General features: G+C 42.3%; 1 protein-coding gene and 1 long non-coding RNA gene across 22 annotated transcripts in view; one reads left to right on the forward strand and one right to left on the reverse strand.

Annotated features, from left to right (window-relative positions):
- Nucleotides 1-21,503, forward strand: part of ptprsa (protein tyrosine phosphatase receptor type Sa) — a 241,274-nt gene that overhangs the window by 63,584 nt on the left and 156,187 nt on the right. The gene's annotated exons all lie outside the window — the stretch shown is intronic.
- LOC116696005 (uncharacterized) overlaps nucleotides 11,223-21,503 on the reverse strand; it is a 15,482-nt gene continuing 5,201 nt past the window's right edge. Inside the window, exons 2-3 of the long non-coding RNA XR_004333606.1 lie at nucleotides 17,904-17,906; nucleotides 11,223-11,233 (exon numbers count right to left, since the gene is read on the reverse strand). This is a non-coding gene — a long non-coding RNA (uncharacterized LOC116696005). The remainder of the gene's footprint in view (nucleotides 11,234-17,903; nucleotides 17,907-21,503) is intronic.

Consider the following 21,503-nt stretch of genomic DNA (forward strand, 5'->3'; position numbering starts at 1 on the left):
CACACACACTCCCCCCATTTTCTTCACCCTTCCACCCCACAAGCAACTGCAAGCCAAAAAAAGATTAGTAATGCATTTCATTTACTGCAGCTTGCTGGACGAACATGTTCAAACACTGTTGTTCCTGAAAAAATAGCAGAGAAATATCTTGAAATTTTGGGAGGTCAGGGTCGGGACCAGGGAGTCGAGCTTAAAAATGCAGATGATGAAAGACAATGAATTCAGTTAAACATACCACTGAGTGTTATTTACTTTCATTTGTTGCACCTATTTCACATCCTCGTGAACTTAAAACAATTCCCTAAGCTGGGGGAGGATTTGTTGTTCTTAAAAAAATCAACACAAATTCTACCACATTTGCATTTGTAATGAAGATTCAGATTTTACCTGTGGCGTAACTCCAAATCATCAGTCTTGCACGCCAGCATTCAATCAGGCTGCTAGGTTGTATAAATAAACCCATTTGTCTTATGATGAGAATCACATGTTGATCGTCAGTAGCAAGAAGAAGTCTTGTCCTTCAGAGTAATTGGACAACACGTATACCAAGAGGCTGTGCGTCGTGTGTTCGGGATTCTTAATGTGGCTTTAATTGAACAATTTATCACTCGTGATCACTGTCAAATAACTGGGCAAGAAAGACAAAAGGCAATAAAAATATTAAGGATAAGCTGCCAGCCAGAGCGTGTCTCTCACAGCTGCATCAGCAATGGGCTTTTTTTTCTTTGAAATTGTACTTTAATTTATTTATTTTATGTCTGTAGAAATCGCAGATCGATGCCTTTTGTGGGTGGCATGCTTGTAAGCAGTGGTAATGAAAAGTGGAGGAGGACGGGGCAGTGAGAACCTCACATCGTTAAAAACTTCTATAGGACAAAACTTTTGATTTCTCCCCGGAGCTCCTTTCCCTACACTTGGAAGAAAAGCTAATTGAATTGTGCCCCGGATATGATGCTTTTTTTGCCCACAAAGTATGGAGGTCTTGAAGAAGTGTCCTCCTCGGGGTTTTGAAATTCATTTCCTTTGAAATTATTACTTTCTGAGCTGTTTTCTTATATTTTCCCTACCTCAACAGTAAGCTATACAGCTTACTGTATCTCTCTCTCTCTCTCATTTCAAAAGGGAGAAGAGAGGGAGATTCTAGATAGCTACAGGCCTCATACACTGACTGGAAGCTATGTACTGTTTATAATTATGCATTTAACTTCAGGAGAGTTCAAAAGTTGTCATTTTTCTGACTGTTTAATGCACTTGTTCTGTGAGGTTCTTGACATGAAGTGCATTTTTGACAGTTTGACATACAACCAACTTAAGCTATTGGATTTTTAGAGAGGTAAAGCCAGTAGCACTCATGATACTCTGAGAGCTTTTTTTATCATCAGAGATTTTCCAGATGCTGCACTGAAACTGAAACGTGCAACCAGTAAAACATTTTCAAGTGTCAAAATTAGATCTCTGCAAAAGTCACATACTCAAAAACACATATACAGACATATTAAACAATGTTACAATGAAGGATGACCTCTTATTAATAACTTAAATCTCTTCAATTACATCACCTATATTTTGAATTCACAGTGTGGTAATATAATGTTCAACAGTCAAAATGAGAGCCAAACATTAATCAGCAAATGGTACACAGGCACTGAACATATATGCCAAGAGCTTTTGTTCAAGACTTTTAGGCCTACAGTGGCACAGTGAACCTTTTTTTTTTTTACCACCCAATGCCTTGTTCATTTAATTCAAATTCAAATTAGTAGCATTTTGGTGGTATCAAGTGCTTTGCAATTAGTCACATTGCACTTGACGCAACAACACAGTTAATAACAGCTGCTCTGAAGTGAGTCGTCGCAGAGAGAAATGTGCGCTGTGCAGAGGTGCTGTTGCACTCACAGCTAATTGTGTTTATTCATTTTAATATGCTCCGAGTGCTAAATCAGTGCTCTTCCAGCGACACAAGGTGCAATTAGTCTGGTTGTGAAAACAGGAGGCAGTGTGTCTTGTAAAGTGTCCCCTCCTCTCCTTTTTGATTTGTCGATTAGCCATCCTTTGTCATGCACATTTCTTTTACTGCCACATAACCAGAATGGGAAAACCCTCAATGAAAGTAAAATGTAACACTTTTATAGCACAAAAGCTCAAATGCACACAATGGAAAGATCATGTGCAACATTATTACACATGTAAAAAAACCTACAGTAAGAAGTAAACACCATTCCCCTGAATACGGCAGTTATGCATTAGATATAAGGCTCTGCTGACTACCAATGCTTCATGATGACATTGTAATATTGTCTACTCGTATACGTTTAAGCCACATAATAACTTGGCTTGGTTTTAGCTAGAATCCTGGAACTCCTTTTGTTTTCAAAACAATGGGATCTGTTTGTGGCCTCAGGTAGAAGAAATCTTTGTTGCCTTTTATTTTTGCGTTTACTTAAACATTAGGCAGCTGATTCTACTACTCCTTTTACACTGTTATTATAATAAAAATAATAAAGATTATTTTCCATGCATTATAGTAGTAAAGTGTGGTGCACCGTTGTTGGTTTCTTACATTTCCAAGAACAACTTTTGGCAACAATAAGTACAGAAGTGACTTTTTGGAATTTAACTGAAGCTAAAAGGAGCAGTGGAGTTTCTCCCATCATAAAAAGTAATTATTGCAGCCCTCAAGCCTGAACCATCATTTTGTGTGTCAGCCAAACCAGGATGTAGAGCAACAAAATAAGAAACTTGAAATGAAATTGTATCTTTGTGCTTTTGGCTTGGTTTGTCATTTTTGTTCCATGTTAACGCCTTACTATGTGTTTTTGAGTTTAGAAACAGGTCAGCTTTAGATCTTAGTCTGGGAAAGCCTTTGCATGCTGAAGCTACCCAGAAAAACCCTCTCTTTCTGCTTCATAACACCACAACTTGTGCTGCTCTTGATTACTGTAAATTAGACAAAGTAAGTAAATAATAGCCAACACACATAAAAAAAAAACACAAAACGCCAGTCTGTGAAATTAAAAAATGGCTTGTTTATTGCTAAGGTCATACGGCCAAATTTAAATGATTTATTTAAAATGTAATAACAATAACTTATCAAAATAACTTATTTCACCAGGTAACTAGATGGCAGAAGGGTATTTTACAATAACTTTGAATGCACAATGAGCTTAAGAGTTGGATTTGAACGCGCCATTAAGTTGTGTTTCTCTGACAACTGACAGTGGAAGTGGCTACAGTGTCTCAAAGTGCTACACCGTTTGTGTTCAGTTGCACACTGTTGTACTGTTGTCTCAGTGTTGGAATACTTTCCAGTGATATACAGTCACACTTTATACTCCTTAGCATTTTAACCTGCTTGTAATGTTAACTATCATCACGCCCTTTAACCAATTCATAATGCATTGTTACATCCCTACTCAGCACTGTAAGGCACTTTGATAAAAATGTACCAACTTTTACACGTAGAGTAGACAGATAGCAGTGAAAGAGGAAAACCAGAACAACACACTCATAACAATTGAAAACAATTTAAATCAAGGTTAAACTTCCGGAGGCTGGTATGTCATTTTTACTCCATAGACCTTTTCACTCTGGCCATAGGGGTAGAAACATGAGCGTGGTGGCTGGCAGCCGAGTTATTGACCACTTATTCGGACACCCCTGCTGGTTGCCTTGGGTCTAAAATTGGTAGCTCAACAGACCTTTATTGGAGGTGAGAAATGGTCATGACCTTCCCAGCAGCACCCAAAAGTCCTATTTACACACTGATTCTCCTGAACTTAAAAGGACAGCACACAAAGGTTTTGGGAAGAGGTGACCTATGTTGAGAGGCAGGGGCCAGAGAAGACGAGGCTATGATAAGGCGTATGAACTCAGCAGAATTGATCTGTCTCTGGCTGAGTTTAAGTCTGCCTTGTATCTTGGCTGACTGTTAGGCTCCTTCTGTGTTTTGTTCACTCTTGGTTTTTCTTCATTCCTATATCTCCTTCACTCAGTTTGTCTTCTCTCACATCACAGATTATCTGTAGCTGTTTTTCTGTCACTGTTGCATATGAATCCAGATTAGATACATATGCAAAAACAGTTGCTTACTTACTTTTAGAATGAACCGTGTACAATGCATTTCTGCTGTTGTGAGTGTTGGGTCAGAGCTTAAATGTGTCTTTAGTGCATTTACACATGGGATTTATACGTTTCATGCTTTTTCTTTGCCCTTTTATCATCTCAAATGTGCCAGGTAGAAGTGGATTCCTAATCAGAGTATTTGCAGTCGTCAGGTTATTGTGTGCAGAAGTGAAGGTAGCCCCTCAGACACATAGACTCCGCTAATCCCTGCCAGACTATCTGGTAAAGCCTTGGGGAATACATCAACACATTGTCACCTCCCCAGCCGCCTGCCCGTTCCCTTGGTACCTTCAGGTTTTATAAAAATGCTTCGCTCCATCTCTTTCTGATGAAGTGACAGTAATCCGCTTTTGACGATGAGCAACAGCAGACCTTCTGTTGATGCCTGCTACTCCCACTACACTCTACTCTGCCTCCCTCAAGATACAACACACTTGAACAAACATAGTGCATACTTTGTTAAAGCCCGAGAGGGAACTATACCAAACTCTGCTGTAGTCGCACCACCACCCAGTCACGCTCCTTTCCCTCAGGCCCTGATCCCATCCTCTTTATGGTTATGGAGTTAATGTGAACTGCTGCTTCATGGTGAGAAGTAATTAACACTCGGTCTGGGACAGTCATCAAATGGATGTGTCTGATCCTGTCTCTCTGTCTACATCTCCTCTGGTTGTCTCCTTATGCTTGCTGTTGGACGGTTTCTATGTGAAGTGTGATTACCAGCTGCTCTCCCCCAGATTAATGCACAGAGGTTCCCCTTGGGGTGTCTGCCTCCTCCTCGTCTTTGCAAACTAGGTCTAGCAGGAAGGGCTGCCCTGTGCCCTGGTAGTTTGACCCCTGAGGTTTTAGACGTGTGCATGTGTGTGTGGCGCTGGGGGGTGGGGGCTAAAGACCACAATTCTTACGCCCTAAGGGTTCAAACAGGTTGCATTTAGCTCATTTAACTGCTGCTCATGCAGACCGTAAGATGGTCCACACCAGCCTGTTGAGCCATCTGTATGAAGTGTAGTGGTGATGCAAGATCGGTTAGAGTGCAATTTTTTCCAAAACATTTCTGTTTGTGCATATACTATAATTTCAGCCTGTTAGTGCCTTGTGAGGTGATACACTTTTGAACACTTTGCCAAGATAATTGCATGACAACCCACTCGTAAGCAAGGTCACACACTTTCCCATTCTCTCTGTGTGTAATATTTATTAGAGCACCTATAATTAAAAATGTGATTGGCTCTTAGTTAATTGGACAGTTTTATTTAAATGGTGGCTAAAGAAAACTGCTCCTATTACACCTATCACTTGTGATTGGTCTGCAATGTCAATAATTTATTTATTTCTGATTCTGCTGCTTCCTCCCACCATAACTCACAAGCTCCTCCAACTGCAAATGCCATACAGCAAACAAGTTTTCTTAAGTTACTGTGTACTTGCAGTGCTGTATTTAAGAGCAGCTTGGCAGCTTTTCCAAAATGTGCCAAAACCACTTAATTTATTCATTTGTTTATTTAAGTCTAACTTTCATAACATCCTCAATATGACTCATAGATACTGGTCCAATAACCTGCTTTAACTAATTCACACCAAACATGAGCTTTCCCCAAGTTGCTGTTTCAGTGTGAAATAGTTAAGAGAGGTTAGTGGTTTTGTGTGTGTTCCAAAAGCTGTTAATCTGATGGTGCTTATTGTGCACACACAAAAAGCCAAGGGCAAGATTGCTTGGCCCATTCACAGGATCCCCCACACCCACCCATCCATTTGCCCCCAAATCCACCACCCTGTCCTTTTGTTCCTGCCTTCTCCACACATGCACAAACTCACCCAAACTTTAGGGACATCTGGTATGAGGAGGGGCTTCAGTAGGGGTGAGCTTTGGAGGAAGAGAAAGGAGTTGAAGGGGAAGGAGAACAAGCGTGTGGGGAGGCACACTCAGCTGCCTTGAGGGGTGGGAGGTGAGAGATGGGGGTAGCAAAGAAACATGTGTATGCAGGATAGTGGGGGTTGTTGTCATAGAGTAGAGAAAGGGAAGTGGGCTAGCTAAAGAGGAGTAGGCAGATAATTGATGGATGGAAGTAATTGTGTGTAATGCAAGCAAGGAAACATGGGCCTCTGGGAGGGAAAGAGAGAGAGGGAGCCAGTGAATAGGAATAGAGAAAGGGTGGGGGGGGTAAAGAGAGGAAAGAGAATAATGAAGAGTGTGAGTGTGTGGAAAATAGGAGGCTAGAGCAAATGAGAGATGAGGAGAGAGTGAGGAAGGGTACACAGAGCAGAGGAGACTTAGAGAGAGGGAAGCAGGGGAGGGATAGGAAAGGGAGGGGGCCTGCTGTTCTGTAGCATCACTCAGCACTAGCCGGGGTTAAGAAGGAGTAACTACCTGCCTGTCAGACTGATTGTTCATCCCTATGCATCAGGGGATACGCGTCCTGGTTTATAAGAGATGGCGTGGAATCACTATGTGGGCCACTTAACCACATAAAATGGCTGCCTCTGCATCTCTGGGAATATAAGCATCACTGCCATGTTGGGCGTTCTGAGCCAAGGATGGTTGTTTTGTATGCAGATGATACCATCATCTCCCTTACCACAAGATGCTTGATGTCACACCCTTTTTAGGTGTTCTCATTTTACCCTCTCCGTTTGTAGTCAGGCTCACTGCAATCATTCATTTTGTATTAATAATTCCCCCACCGCTACAAAACCCCTTCATCGAAAAGCCTAATCATAAGGCCTCCTCAGTAATTACAACTCCGGCAGGCTGGGTGCCTTTTCAAACAGCACAGTGCCTCATCTTTCAGTAAAATGGAACAAAGCCTATGCACTCCAGTCTGGATACACAAATTACAGCGTACCAGTGGCGTGTAAATGAGAAAGAAGACAGAGAGAAAAGGCACCAGAGGCCAAATGCATTGAGTTTCCTCTCACTTTCTCACTGTGCATCACAAGCTTGTCTCCCAGATGGAGAAGAAAGGTTTGTCAAGCGCGTCATGGTGGAGAGAGTAAAACCTTCCCCAGCCCCTGGGAAGATAGAAGGTGACATTTGAATGTAAATGGAGACAGGCACTTTCCGCTGTATTCCAGCTGACAGGAAACAGAGTGGGCAACCTGGCGTTTTCCTTTCTTTTTTGAGAAGTTGACTATTTTTTATTGTTGTTCCCTGACATTATAGTATTGACCAACACATCCAACTGGTTGTCAGAGTACTACCATGAGGTTACTGGATATGGTTTTCGTGGCAGGCTCTCCTGTTTGATTGCTCTAGGTTTTGTAGACTCTGAGATCAAAATAATTCAGAGCAGAAGAAGAATGAAATAATCCTAACAATTTCAATAGGGCTCTAGCCCCTGCAGTGACTGGGCCCCTAATTAACTCTTGAGTCTCAGTGTCAGAGAAGGTAATCCTGATTAAAAAGTGGCGGCGGCTGGGGGACGAACGACAACATAGCAATCAGAGATACCATGCTTTGGGAGATTAGCACTACCAGAGGGTGGGGGGGGGGGGGGGGGGGGGGGGGGGGGGTGTCCCCCTTGCTGCTGTCACCCTTTTGTTTATGGATCAAATCCATGGCAGAATAATGGTTTTGGACATATTATTATTTTCCCTCTGGTTTTTGTACCAAAGGGAAGATTATCTGGGATACTAAACCATTTTATATTATTTTGTGTTTTTGTAAGAGGTTTATAGTAGTTTGTGACAGAAGAGAGCAGAGTAGCTAATTATGAACCATAGGAATACAATCTTCAATGTTTGAATACAAGACTGCAGTCAAGTCTAAAAGTCTAAAAGGTGCCTGACGTATTGTAATGGCCATCGAGATGTTGGTCAGGTGGGCACTAGACAATGGGACAAGAGATTTGGTGTCTCAGACACGTTTTCAGAAACAGTAAGTTAACACGATCATTATGGAGACTCATCAACCTTCTGCTGTGAGAGGGTCGCTGTTACCCAGTTAAATCTGCATTACATGTTACTGGCCTTGCTTGGAATGTCTCATTTAATATAAAGCCTGTTTGAAATGCTGATGTCCGTCTCATAACAAGAGTGGAAAAACGAGCTGATTCATCACTCTGGCAAATACTAAGACAGGAATCAAGTTAATCAACACTTAGTGGGCGTCTCCCCTTTTGAGAGATTGTCTTGTAACCATACGTCTGTTATCTCTGCAATAGTAAGTTTTGTTCATCAATAGCTAAAACTCTTGTGGGAATGTCCTGGATGTTGACCCACCACATGCACATTCTAAGTGTTGTTTAAATCCCTCCAGTATGAAATGTAAAATGTATGCATTCACCTGTTAGTTTAATCCATTGGGCGAGCAGAGTTGGATTTTGGAGTAAATGGATTTTTTAAAGGGAAATAAATATGGCTGTTATCAGAGTCTGTCTATTTGCCGCTGATATGGGGTGATAGTGTTGACACCGAGGGAAGTGTGAGCCAGCGCTGCTCTGATTATGCTTGCCGCCTGATGCCACCAAGTGGAAACTAGAAGAGAAATGCACTTCAGAGATAGGCGGCATCATAGATGAAGATCTATCAGTTGTCAGGAAGCAGAAAGATAATTTTACTTGACAAAACCAAACACAGTTGCAAAATGCATTTAACAATACAATTGGAAGGCATGATCCTTAAATACTGTACAGTTTTTCATAAACACAAGGTATCTAGAGGTAAGAGTTACAAGAACATATTTTAATTTTTGATCCCAGTGATCCCCAGTGAGCGTAAATACACTGTCTTCAGTTTTTGCATGCTTATTATGAGTCATTCTAAGTAAAAGTGTCAGCTACAACCCTAAAATGTGAAACCAAAGCTAAAGACTTAAAGCTACGCAAGGATGCTCCCTGTCCACTGCTGTGATTCAGTCTTTCAGACAAAGGGATGGGTGGGGAGTATCTAGAGATAAATCCATCTCCCCCAAGGCAGCCCCTTTGGCATTTGTCATTGTACAGCCCCCAATCTGTAATCTCAACAGGGTGGAGGTAGGGTTTAAAACACAGGGACAGAAGGGAAGACAAAAGCAGGTCTGGCACGGGAATGGGGGTTGCTGTTTACATCACCATACTTGCCCTTAGGTTAGTGTAGTTAAAAACGAGGGAGACAGAAACATTGAAAGCAGAAATGACAGTGAGGCAGTTGGAAGAAATGAGAGAGAGAGGAGGAGAAGAGCAGGCAGGGGGGAAATGGAGACTGCAACTTAGAAACAGGAGGTAGATGGAAAGCAGAGGGTCTCCCATTTTCATGGAGATAAAGGAGCGCTAATGAATTTGAACCAGTGCCCTCCAGGGATATACCATAAGGGCAAAAATAGGAAGGAGCAGATTGGGGTTTAGTGGCTTTTTAAACTACAGCCAAACTATCTTTGAGACACACAGGGGTGCTCCCAATTCTGTAGTCAGCGGCTGCGGGTGATGCCTGTGCCAGGGCTGGGAGAGGCTTTGATGCCAGAGGAGATATGCCTAACTGGCCAGGCTAAACCCCGTTCCAGCCAACAAGATCATTTATCTGCCCATCTAACTCGGTTTTAGTTTCCTCAATTGCACAGCACTGGGTGTGCTGATTACAGTGTAGCAATATGAGGTATATTGCAGGAAAGCGTAGTCTGGACCTGTGTAAATTAATGGTGGAAAATCGTACCAACACTGTGGATTTAAGGGATTAGTTTTCTGCTGTAGCATACTGAGTAGACTGTGACACAGTCTACTATGTTCTCATTCTAAAAATTGGTGCATTCATGGTAGTATAAAAGGCTTTGGATAAGTGTCCACCAAATGACAGATTTTATATTGCATATGTGTGCAGTTCTCTGAAATAACCACATTAAATGATCAGTTTTGCTTTATACAATGATTGAGACCTTGGTCAACCACACAGCTATAGTTTAACAATGTTTTTGGAACACCAAGGACTCAGAGGTTGCCCGGAGCCTGCACTTATACCTTATCTATCATTTTAACAATGTGTTGTTTTACAACACAGAGAGACCAACCGCTGCCTGTGGCATCTACCCCCATGTGGAGGTATTGGTGTGACCCCCGGGCTGTGAGCCTGTGTTAATAATAAAGTGGGCCCCTCCATTGTAAATCACAGAGGGGTCTTGTTTGGCTGACGCCTTTGGGAAAATGGCATGGGACTGGCATGTGTTACGAAGGATAGCCTGGCATCAGTGCAGGCAGACACTCAACGAAAAAAGGAAAGCAGCTTTGTACATGATTGATGGTGGCCTTTGCTTCTGTTTGTGTCATATGGGATCCGAATATTAAAAGGGAACTGCAGAGATGAGACATGAGCTGGGGTGTCATATTTATGGTCAGTCAAAGGCAGTTTGTTTATATTTTATTCTATTTGGGTATTGGCATTTTCATCCCAAAGTTTTCCTCTGTGAAAAACTTTGCGGCCACTTTTGCTCCCAATAAAGGCTTTTGAACTTGGTAGCTGGCTGGGAAGACATGTGTTTCTTAAGAGAGCTGACCTGTTGGATGTAGTTACATTTTTATTTTTAAATTTTAGGCATTTACCTAATAGGCTTATACAGAATTGCTTGCATTGAAATTGTCAGAAGAAAAAACATTTTTCATAGATCCCTTAAACAAGCATGCAAGAAAGAAGTGCAGTAGTCCGAGCTGATTGATTTAACAGTATAACATTTGCTTGGCTCTATAGTTAGTATGTGTACTAGTGGTGTGGTAGAGAAGGGCATACTTGCAAAGAGGTAGAAGTTGTTTTTCCCCCTATGCAATAAGCAGTGACTTTAACCCATTTGGAGTAAATTTCAAGTGTAACTAATTTGTTAAAATACACTGACAGACACTATTAAGCCTGGCAGGCAGAGTGGAGTTGATATTATGTTTAAAAAAATAAATAAAAATAAGATGCCAGGCGGAACATCGAGGAACCTGGGCCGTTCTTTGAAGTCAACTATTTTTCTTCACTTCAAGTGCGTCACTCACTTCAAAGCGGGAATTTCACACAAAATTTACTGACCCCCCTCTTCCCTTTGTGTAGAATTTACAGCATATAAAACGGGTCTGTGGATACTTTGTCAGAAGGTATCTGTAACCTAAGATGTCTCCGTCTGTGTATTTGTAAGTGTGTTTCCGTGCCTCTGACAGCTTGTGGGGGCCTTGTGTGTGATCTTGCACATATCCACATAAAGCGGCCTGCATATGATGCTTGGTGGTGGTCCGAGGCTTTGCTTTTGTTAACGAGATGGAATCCAGTGAGCATCAGCCGCGTCTGGAGTCATGGTTAGATAGGTTTGACCCCTGTGGTTTATGGTTAAAGAGGGGGATTTGAATGTGGTTGGTGAGTAAGACTCTTCACTATTTGAAGTTGGCCTCCTTTCTAAAAAAAAAAAAGTTACCAAAGCCACCATATCTGCTTCAGATTTACATTCCAAGTCTGTGAAAACCAAATATGCACCAATTACAACTTCCTGTGTGCTAATGACATTGATGTCCATGAGATTAAAAGCATTTGTGGTGAAAAATGTCTGGCATAGCATGGAAAATTAGCTTTTATTTAAACATCTATATGTGTGCGCCTGCTCTACCAACTGAGCTAACTCGGCCAAAGCTATTATTTCTTTTCACCAAGTTCAAGTGTCTTTGTACAGAGGGGTTTCGGGGTGTAACGGATCACAAAACACATGGTTTGGATCACGGTATTGAGTCACTGATCAGATCAAACACCGTTTACAGTTTAGTTGTCAGCATTTTAACCATGTTGATCCAGATACTATCTTACGGTAGGCTAACGTTACGCAATGCCAAGTTTAACGTTAGTGTTTACTGTGCTTCTGTTGCCTGTAACGTCGGTTTTGGAGCATCGCAGAACTGTGCAGACATTTAAGTGGCACCGAAATCCGTGTCACATACTGCTCATTAAGGCACCGGTGCCATTTAAGCAGCAGATTTTAACATGCGCCGTTCAGGTGAAGTGAAAATTTCGTTGCCTGTATCTTTTCGCGGCAACCCTTCACAGAGTTTTACCAGCTCATTTTAAGTAACAGCGACAGCAAGTAAAAATGCATTTCACACACATTATCATGGTTAAACTTTGCAATTAATCTGCGGTTCACATGCATTCCGAAACGCGAGTGTTGATCCGCACGGATCATTTATGTTCTGTTACACCACTAGAGGGGATTTAGTGGTTAATAGCCTGTTCAAGCACCTTTTATTTGTTTCTGCTTTGATTTGTAATTGGACCCTCTACAGAAGCCGTCTGTACATTTGAAATTGTGTGTACAGTTCACAGCTGCAACCTTGTGTGTGTGTGTGTGTGTGTGTGTGTGTGTGTGTGTGTGTGTGTGTGGTGTGGGGGGGGTGTGTGGTGTGGTAAAAGAGTGTTTGGTGCGTAGTGGGTGCTTTCCCTTTCCAAACATAAGTCTGAACAATGGGAATTGTGTCCCATTCATCTGTGAGGTCAAAGTGGAGGGCCAGTTTGGGGCAAGCTATCATCCGTTCCTGCACAGTCTCGCATGTGATTCCCCCACACAGCCTTCTTCCATATTCACCACCACCATATGCACCCAGCTACACAAGTCTTGTTCTAAAGGTGACTTTGACCCCTAGTCCTCTTGGCTTTAATGCATCTGCTGGCCAAAAAAACACTGTAATTGACTCTTGAATAACAAACAGGAGGACACTTTGCCCTTCAACAACCACGCAAGATACATCACAATTTAAAATCTTCCTTTGTTCAGTTTTGACAATGCAGATTGGATCTAAAGTGCTTAAGATGTTTCCAAATCCATGCCCACCGGCATCCAATGCGCTCCGAAGTAACCTTTCCTTACAAAGCCAATTCGCACTTTGGCTTTGAATTACAGCCAAATGCATGAGATATTTTTACCCAGAGCCACTGATCTCGCTTGATCTGAGTCGGTGCAGGTTAGCTGCAGCGATTGCATGCACTTGACCTGTTGGCGCGGATGGCGTGGGCACACAACACTGGGTGCTGAGGCGGGAGGGAAGCAGATGAAGAGGTGTGTGTGTGTGTGTGGGGGGGGGGGCATTCTACCAGGAACGAAGGAGAGAGAGATGGAAGCTGGGAGTTGGAGGGAGAGGCGGAGAAGGAGGGGTAGATGCAAGGATTCCTCTGAGACCAAGGCTGCCAGCTAGGGCTGCACGATTATGGCCAAAATGATAATCACGATTATTTTGATCAAAATTTTGATCGCGATTATTCTCACGATTATTTGTTGATTTTAACCAAAACAAATTTTATTGTCACGTAGGCTATTTATAACTGCAAGAGGGAGTGTGATGGACGCTACTCACAGAGAGACGGCTGATCATTATGAACGGATCCAGCACGGGTCGAACGGCAGATACACACGTCGTGTGTATGAAATGTCTGTATCTTCACTGCGCTGCATTTTTATTAACTATGATATTCTGGCCATGGGTCACATCTCTGGCCCAGGTCCCGGTCACGGTCCAGCAGCTCCGTCTCACACGCTGTTACTCTACCAACTGAAGTTAGTTGCATTCAATAACTTGGCGTGTTTCCGTGGCGGCCGCGATAGCGGAGTTACCACGGAAACACTGGTACAAATACAGGTTTGCCCTTCGTATTTAACATATACAGCGTGGTTAATAAAAAATTTAAACTGTAGACAAATATCAGAAGTGTGGACCGCGGCCGCTGTGTGGCGGCGCGGAGAGTAGAGAGAGAAGAGACGAGAGCGTAGAAAGATCCCACACAGGCACGCTTTACAGACGAAATGGGTCTGTAACGCAAAATTAAACCATATCCATATAACAACATTGCAGCGTATGCGAGGACATTAGCACCGTTGCGTCCTAGAGGAGCTAACAGCTAACAGACTGACTACTAACAGCAACAGACGCTATTAGCAAACAGCTAACAACGCTACTAGTAGCACCGACTAGCACTGGTCACTGCTGTTGTCTGAAAAACAACAGATGGGACGAAGTGTTGCATTTACTGGTAAACTGGTAAACTTCAAGACCGACGTATAACCGACTGCTATCTGTTGAGTTTTCCTCAAGCTACTCTGTCCTCTGGGACTGTCTACATCTAGAAACTTAGCTGCGCGGTGCAGTGAACTACTCTGACTGGCTCATGAGCAGACGGCTTTACGGAGCGGGAGATTGGCTTTGCAAAAAAACCGGAGCGTTCTATGAAAGGACGTTTATAAAAAATAATCGCTCGATCACGCAAATTTGATCGTGGGAAGTCCAAATCGTGATCGCAATTAAAATTCGATTAATTGTGCAGCCCTACTGCCAGCCCTGTCAAGGAGAAGACTGGAGAGGGTGGAACAGAGTGCATGAAAACAAGAGGGGAGGAACCATGTGAGCGAGAAGAGAGAGAAACCATAGTATGAAAGAGAAAATGAGACATTGACAAGGAAACTTTATGTACAGTGAGCTTTTAGCCAAAAATAAATAAAACTCTGCTAGTTTGAAGGACCAAATGTTTTGACGTCATTGTTTGATGTGGGCCTCATCAGATTTTAATGATGCTCCACTTTGCTGGTGGGCAATTGTGTAACACTCTTGGATTAGCATGTCAGCGTATTGCAGGGTAGGGGAGCGAAGGCATTGGAAGGACATGGCCGGATACCTCACAAGAGAATCTGTCCCCCCTCTCAACACTCCCCTTTTCTTCTTCTTGTTATCCCGTCCCTTTCCCTCCCTCACCATTGACGGATGAAACAATGTGAGCGAAAAGCTCTACAGCTGTAATCTTCCCTTATAGCCTTTTCAATGACAAAGTCTTTCCCCCTCATTTCAGGCCTAATGTATTACATCCACCCATTTTTACCTCAGCGCCCCCTTCACTGCCTACTGTGCCTCAACTGCAGTTGCTGCCTTTGGATGACCTCTGTGGTGGGGGAAATGGGTGAAAGGCCACAGATGGAAATAGTATCAGCAGATAAAGGCGACAGGTGATCTGCAGTGCTGAGTACGATTGGGGCAATTTGTTTCTGCCTTCACCTGATTCAAAGGTTTCCTTTGGACTATCACAGGCCTGTTTGATTCTGTTTGTGCTCTTCTATCAAGTAAACATGACAACATGGCACAGTATCATTTACCTTGTCAGGATATGTTTTTGTCATTTTATGGGGGTGATGTCATGTCAGGTTGAAGTGTTGTTGACATCAGGTGAGTAATCCTCCCCTCTGCTTTCATCTTTGCGCAGCACCCAACTCATCACCTGGCACTCCACAAAACAAATCAGATGACGCTGGTTGATGTTTACTTTGGTTTCTTCATTCCTGCCAGCAAGTGTCAGCCCAGCTTTCAGTCGAAATGATGCCACCTACCTTCTTCCCCCTCTTCCCCCTCTTCCCTCCCTTCCCTCTCCTCTCTCAAATTGAACTGTGGTGATTACCGGCAAGTTACCACGATGGATATTGTAGTTCGCTGATCGTTGCTGGGTATATCACTCCCAGCATTGATAATCCACAACAGAAAACTGGCTGTGACTGCCACCTGACGCAGTCATCTTGTCCTTCACATGTCAGCTCAGATTTCACGGCAGGCCGCAGTTTTGACAAACAGGAACTTTACACAGTCGAACAAGTAAGTACCTCACAGGAGGCCGTTGATTGGATTAGTATTGTGACATTGCTATTGATGTCTTTGGGAAGAAGATGGAACCCCTTTGAAGACGGCCAGTGTAAATTGCTGTTGACAATTTCAGGGTTGCTTGTGACAGGAATGTTTGTTGTGCAATGGTGTGGCAGCATTTTCTGAAGCTAACCTTACTATATTCACACCCTCGCCCCTTTCAACTTACCACATCTCAAAAGACTTGTGGCACGCCGCAACATGGCAATCCAAGAAGAATTGTCCCCTTTTCCACAACAACCCTTAATGTGGGCATGTTGTTATTTGGTTTTGGTACCCCAGCTGTTGCGTTGAGGCCCCAACCACGCCACATGGTCTTCAGATGTAGCTCTTGAAGCACACAGATTGTTTGGGCTGTAAGCCAGCGTTAGCCAAGACTGGGTAATGGCAGCGGCCAGTGTGAATGATGAAAAAAGTAGGAGGGTTTTTCTTTTCACTTTTTCAGTGGGTGTTTAAACTTCATTCAATATCCATTCAAATCCCACAAAATGCCAATATAGTTGCTTCACAGTCGCATATAGTCTGACAGCTATTGCCAATTGCCATACTCAGTCCCATATGGGCTTTGGTATTTTTCCTGCATTGTGAAACCCTTCTCTCTCCATTTCTTTTATTTAGCTAGAAATATTTGCAAAGGATCCGCTTCAATGTTTTTAAGCACTGTCTGACTTCCCATTGATACAGATCCACACATTGCCTCCTGGGAGCTGCCTGTTAGAAACACACATGTTTTCTTTTGGAACAACAAAATCTATTTTCAATGCCTTCACATGGGGACACATGAACATCAGAATATGGTAAACAAAAAAGGGTAAATCTGTACATTAACATTTCACAGCAGACCGACATGATGGAGCACCGAGCGCTTTACTGGAGCAGTTTGGGGTTGTTTCTTTTGCTCAAGGGCATTCAGTTGTGGTAGGGACACATTTACTGGCTCCTTACAGTTAAATCCACCAGAAAGTACCCCATTCCTAACTTTGCATTATCTATAATAAAATCTGTCTATTCAGTTGCATTTAGCATCCAAACTCACACATTTAGACATGAAATATGGCATATATGCCCACGTTGTTTAAGGCAAAAGAGCAGGAAATGTGCCACTTGAATCAAGGCAAGCACTGCAAGGGAGAAATAAAACAATATTTTTGGACCAATAACCGCCTAAATGGTCAGAGAGAGAAAAACAGCTTTAATATAGAGGCCTTTGTTGCCCTTAATGTCATCTTGTGTTCCTATAAAAATGCCAAAAAAGAGCAGTGGAATGGTGAATACTGGATAAATTTGTTTTGAGTTTTTATCCCCTGGAGTCATAATGTTTTAATTTGGCTTCGGCCCCCCCGGTTGTGAAATTTCCGTGGCCTGCTGTCGCGTAAACAAAACACATTTAGCATAATTGCACCTTTGGTGTAGGCCTCTCTTCAAGGCAAGGTATTGATTTTCTCTCTCCCTCTGTCTGTCTTCTGCTCTGCTCTTTGTTTTTCTTCTTCTCTGCTTTATTTTCCCTTTTGCATTCCTCGGCCGGAGTACTCGCTCGCTTACGTGCCACTCTTTTTCTTTGTCCCTTGCCTTCCCCCATAACTTGCTCTCTCCTTCATCAACTGCGCTCATGTGGAAAATAGCAACAAGAATGCAATTTGACGACAGTAGCCAAAATAATGTTCACCTTAATGACACCGAAAGCCCGGCCGACAACCAGTCGATCTCGCCATTTCACGTTAAAGTAGCTGTTGCTGAATCCAGTCCTTTTCTCAGTTAAGGAAGCAAGAGTAGATCATGCTAAACAAAACACTTGTAGCTGTGATTTATTGTCAGCTATTGTGTTTAAGGCCACAATAGCAGCTCTGGGAGAAATCCTGCAGATGGCTTCCACTCTGAAATTCGAGATGAATGCTGTGGAGTCCTACTGTGTATGACACACGCACACACACACACACACACACACACACACAGCGCACATAGTTCATAGACATACTTGCAAAATGTTCAGAACGCTTACCCGTGTATATTTTATATATAGATAGTATGTTTACAACAACATCCCTGTTTTAATGTATCTGCACATTCCCAAATAGATGTACTGGCAGAAACAACTTAGTTCCATCGTCTAGTGGCCAACCGGCTGCGTTCCCTTTTTACCAGCAGGTCAAACACTTGCTGTGCTTTTCAACCCCCTTCTCAGCTCACCAGCTGTTATCTCAGCGTCTTATCATTCCTAAATGATCCAATAACTTCCCCCCCTCTTTAATTAACAAGCAGCGGCAGAGTCGAGAACATCTCAGACGGTTTTACACCGATCAAAGAGCGGAGGCTTAGTGGTCATTATCAGCCATGTCTCATCTCACTTTTTCCTTGCTCTTCTTTAATAGCTCTCAAACTGTTGCTTTTTCTCTCTTCTGTGAGAAATGAGAGAATAATGCACATACTAACTGGTTTCATTCTGGCTTTCCAAGTCCAAATGTAGTGAAAACCTTCAAATAGCAGGAAGAAACTAATTTTTAGGTGATGGCAGAAGGTTAACTTATTGTGGAAGTTAATACAAAAATCAGGGAATTTTACATCAGGGCCATAGAGGAAACTTGGAAATTTGATGTTGCAATATCCTTTGGCAAGTAGAAAATTCACCACATTCAGATGCAGCTGAGAACCAGTGGTGCAGACAGTCTTGGATGTGGACCTCAGGAGAGTTTTGCTCTTCTCTTTTGACTTTCAAGCTTTGAAAGAGACATATTCCAATCCATTTTTTTAGGGCCGGAGGGAAAGGTTACCTGTAGTGTGTCAGATTTCCATAGTGCACTTGTTGTTACCATACCTGTTGGATGTAAAGTGGTTGTTGAGTGGTGCCAGTGAAGGGTGAATATTGGTTGTGGTCTTTTCGTGTAAATTGTCAGCTTCTCATCAATTTTTTATTCACAGAAAGAGATAGAGAGATTGAGGCAAAGAGAGGGTTTGGTAGTGGAAATGAAATGGCTGAGTACAGTGTTTGTGTTGATCTTTCATGGTGTTCCTGTGTCAATTATCTTTCTTTCTCTTCCTCTGTGAATTTTATGTTGAATTCAATCTGTCTTATTGCGCAAACACGCCAAATCAAAAGATCTATAATGTAGCCACCTTCTCCCTGCGTCTCGCTCTTTCAATCTTCTCCCAACTCAGTATAAAACATATTTACCAATTGTCAAGAGATAAATCCCCACACACATAAAATATCAATACAAAATGTTTCTTTTCAACAAATCTTATTGTAAAAAAGTATTCAGCCAGTCATCATTTCAGAAATATTTAAATACATGAAGCCAACAAAACTAATAACTACTAACTAAAATAGGTGAATTGAGCAGCTTATATTAAAAAAGGGACCTCCTCTCTTTTTCTTATTTCCACAGTGAGTGTGCCTTCATAGCTTTTTTCTGGCTGCTGTTCAAGACCTCCTGCCTAATTTGCAACAAATTATATGATGTGTCTAATACCCCTTTTTATACATGGAACAGCTTTTCTGGATGTGTGTTAACCCCACATTTTACTTGTTCTAACCGGAGTGCTGCCTGTTACAGGTTACTCTCTGGCTGCTCTGCTAACAGAGCATCAAGTTTGAAAGTGTACTGTACAACCATAGAAATACAAAAAATAGCATTACATATGAACCACGTAAAGTTCAAGCAGGTGACCCATTCATAATAACCTCCAACATTTCGACGACTGATGTAAACACATTTTCTGACAGCCATACACAAACACACACCCCTAAGCCCATGACTTTACACAGGGATATTAACCAAGATTTGGTGTAGGTGGTCTCACACGGGTTAGATAATGCTGTGAAACATGGGTTGTACACTGTTTCTCAGTGTTACAGTTTGGACATAATGAGTCCATATGCATACTCAAATTATACTGTCTCCTATTGTACCTTTCTATATACACGTTTTCTCGATGTTACATCGTCACGTAAACTGCCGCTAGGTGGTTGACAACAATTCAGCTGAGTGCTCATGTACAAGTAGATACATGTACAAGCTGTCTGCTATTCCCTCTTCTGGATTCAACTGGACGTGCTCACGCTTCTGAATGTCAGCAGCACACATGTAATGTAATGTGGCCAAGTGTATTATCATACATAAAACATGCATGGCTCCACACTGTACATACACAGGCTAATGAGTCCATATGCATACTCAAATTATATTTCTACTACTGCACCTTTCTATATACACACTGATTTGCAAATCAGATTTGTGTGTGTGTGTGTGTGTGTGTGTGTGTGTGTGTGTGTGTGTGTGTGTGTGTGTGTGTGTGTGTGTGTGTGTGTGTGTGTGTGTGTGTGTGTGTGTGTGGAGTGAGTGAGAGATGGAGAGAGAGAGGCAGTCAGGAAGTCATTGAGGGCCCCTCAATTCTGGTGGATGCAGAATGAGGGGATGGGCAGGCAAGTTTGGGTCTGACAGAAAAGGAGAGTGAAAGAGACTTAGGGGTGTGGTTCTCTGAATTCGAGGACACACTCCAACGCCTACTATATTTTACAGTTGAATAGCTCCCACAGATGTTCACTGTTTTATAGGCCCTCATCACTCCGATTCAAACCTCCTTTTTAGCAGCCGTGCCAAGCACACACACACACACACACACACACACACACACACACACACAACACACACACACCACACACACACACACACCCACCACCACCACACTAACAGGCCGGAATTTGCTATTTTTAGTTAAAGCCTTGGGTGCTCAGGAAGCTAAGAGTGCAGCAACAGGCAGACTATAGTAGTTTCTTGAAAAAACATCAACTAATTTGCAGTTTTCTCTGTTCATCTAACACCTTTCCTCTCCTTACTTCATCCTGCCTGACTGAATATAATATTCGTACTGTAAGCTGATAGGGGAGGGGGTTTCAAAATAAGACCCAAGTTCTTTTTCACCCGGTTTGAATAACACAGGCAACAGACCAAAGAATGTTTTGAATTAGCATACTTTTTCATTCCAAGCTCGCTTCTCAAAAACGTCTGACACTGAGTTTTTTCTGTCATTGTCTTATTTATTGTTCATCCCTGGTAGTTTTATCTTCAGTTGAAATCAGTTGGCCTTGACGGTCGGAGCACAGGATCCGATCTGTATACGTTTTCTGAAGGCTGATGCCAATAACAGTGCCTCTGATTAGAAATTTAGCCAATGTTTTATTGCCCCTATAAAAAGTTTGAAGGTTTTCATGCCAAATAAACATTATGCAATGCTAAAACTCTCGGTAACATTATGATATCAATGCTACTTTGCATGTTATTGCATCAGCCTGTTGGACTATAATCAAACTCTAGAAGTGGATGGTACGCCATTATAAATGTATGTTTGTTTGTTTTTTTAGTTTTTTACAAATGGAAGATTCTCTGGATCTGTTTTCTATGCATCCTTGAACTGTGAATGCCCAAAATTTTAAATTCAAGCCAACTTCAGCTAGAATCCAGAGGCTGTCACTAGTTGATTGTCATATTTTGATATCAGCTGTAGTGTAGCATAATCTTCAGATATATGAGAGCGAGTGATAGATGTGCTACTTGTCAACAGACATCGCACTCAACAGCAACAAAATCGTTCAATCTAGTCACGGAAGCAAGGTCTGGAAAAAATCTAGAATACTGAATTGGATAATGTGAAGGGACCTTGTCTCAAGTTGCAAAGCCTTCGGAGAATCTAACTGCTAGAGATGGTCCGATACCATTTTTTTGCTTACCGATCCTGATACCTGAACTTGCGTATCCAATACCGAGTACTGATCCGATACCAGTGTGTCAT

The sequence above is a fragment of the Etheostoma spectabile genome, chromosome 9, assembly GCF_008692095.1.
Source record: "Etheostoma spectabile isolate EspeVRDwgs_2016 chromosome 9, UIUC_Espe_1.0, whole genome shotgun sequence".
NCBI lineage: Eukaryota > Metazoa > Chordata > Actinopteri > Perciformes > Percidae > Etheostoma > Etheostoma spectabile.